The sequence below is a fragment of the Triticum dicoccoides genome, chromosome 1B (assembly GCF_002162155.2).
Source record: "Triticum dicoccoides isolate Atlit2015 ecotype Zavitan chromosome 1B, WEW_v2.0, whole genome shotgun sequence".
In the NCBI taxonomy this organism is placed as follows: Eukaryota; Viridiplantae; Streptophyta; class Magnoliopsida; order Poales; family Poaceae; genus Triticum; species Triticum dicoccoides.
In genome coordinates, this window is record NC_041381.1 from 566,809,639 (window position 1) to 566,811,866 (window position 2,228).

Genomic DNA, 2,228 nt, shown 5'->3' on the forward strand with positions numbered 1-2,228 from the left:
AGCGTATTCCGCTCCCTGATCATCGAAACCCAATCAATCCCATCACAACTAGACGTAGGCTTTTACCTTCATCGAAGGGGCCGAACTAGTATAACTCCCGTGTCCCTTGTCCGGTTTAACCCCTTCAAGCTAACCCGTTGCGATGGCTCGACGACTAAGTCCTTTCACAAGGACATCTGACGTGATAATTCCACGACAAGAGCCTTGACCTTTGCAATCGTGGGGGCAAGTTTTTTTACGTTCAGCAGTCGTGAGCTTCTCAGGAAGATTGTATTTTGAGTCAAGACGCTAGGCACAATAACCTGACAGTGGATTCTCGTCAGCCGGAGAAGTATCTTGGCAATAAAACCACGTCTGATTCCAATCTTTAGGGTGACTCAGCAAGCAAGCATACGGAAAGATGGCATCTCTTCTCCGTTGAATTGAGATTCTGCCAAGTTCTAGGCTGGGTCCGTTCGTAAACTCATTTTGGCGGTTCAAATAAAAATATTCTCTGAACAGTTCGACACTAGCTCCTCTTGAAGGTATACTTCACAGAAAACTTGGAAGTTGCAGATGTTTGACACGGAATTGGGTCCAATGTCTTGAGGATGAAGTTCAAAGAAGTGCAGAACATCTCGGAAAAATTTAGAGCCGGGCGATGAGAAGCCCCGGTTCATGTGATCAGTAAAAACGATGACTTCACCATCCTTTGGTTGAGGTTTTTCTTCTTCCGGATCAGGGGCGCGATAATGCATGACAGTCTTCTCTGGTAAGTAGCCGGTTTTCACAAAGTACTGGAGCGTGTTCTCAGTGACAATGGAGGGAACCTAGTTACAGGAAGTGGATGTCTTCGGCGACATTGTGAAGCCTAAAAGAAAGAACAATTTCGCCAGTTTAAGTTAAGCCGGAGGAAAAGCACTACAGTACATATTCAGAATGGTGGCTTAACAGGGGCCTAATGATATGTGACTAGCTACAACTGGTGATATAAGCCGCCATGACCATATTGATATCTATCAAGAGTGAAATATGTTAAGTGTTAAATCTAACTACAACTGGTGATGTAAGCCGCTATGGACAGGTTGATCTATCAAAAAGAAAATTTTGCTAAGTACTGGACAAACAGGTTTCGCAGACTGGAATTATAATTTTGGATCAGTGGCAATTCAAAAAATGCAGTAATCCTAAAAGCGGCAACAGAGGAGTTCATGGCTTCTGATAAGATCTTCTATGAAGGAAAAAGTCTGTTGACATTAAAGGCAAAGGCTAAACTGCTACCGCACAAGTTATATGCTATATTTAGATCAAAAGCTACTAGGGTTGAAGGGGAAGGCGAAGAAAAATGAAGAACGGCGAAGAACAATGAAGAACAGGACTAACCATAATGCAGATCTAGAGCATAGGAAGGTGAGCACTTACAGATGCAGATGAACTACGTTGGAGCACTGGCGTTCTCTGGTCCCGCTCAGGTTGATGCAGCGGCCAAGGGCGAAGAGGACGGTGGGCTTCGCGGCGGCGGCGGAGCTCGAAGTGGCAGATGAGTCGCGAGAGGAGGAGGAAGACGAGAAGGAGAAGGGGGAGAATGAAAAGAGGCTGTCTGACTCTATTTATAAGGGGAAGGGTGAACAGGTAGGCGCAAAAAATTAGGAGGCCAAAACATGATTATCCAGCAGTTCGGACGCCTCGATTTTCGGAAAGGTCATTAAAGACAAAGATCCGTTAAGATATATGGGATATTGTGTAAAATTATTGACAAGTGACATCATGGTGGGTTACCACGACCGCAGAAGATGCCGTCATGGCGGGTTATGAGATCTCGCACAAATGAAGAAGGAAGGATTTTTTCTAAGTGTTGAAGATTGACATGAATGAATTCAAATCAATCTGGGGCCTAATGTTGGGGATAAAACTATTAGGTATGACCGCCCAGGGGGGCGGGTTATACCTATGGCAGTTCATCAATATGAAGCCCCCGAGGATATTGAAGATGGCGGTTCATGGGGTGAAGGCCCAAGAGCAACTTAAGGCCCATAGGGTAAACCTCCATATGTGTGTATGACTTATATTGTAAGGCAAGTATAGGAACACTAGTAGAAAAAGGGTCTAATGTGCACCTCATTAGTCCCGGTTTGAAATTGAGCCGGCACTAATGTGACCATTAGCGTCGGTTCCAACGGCTAGGCGGGCTGCTCTCAGTAGTACCGGTTCGTGGCGAACCTTTAGCACCGGTTCGTGCCACGAACTGG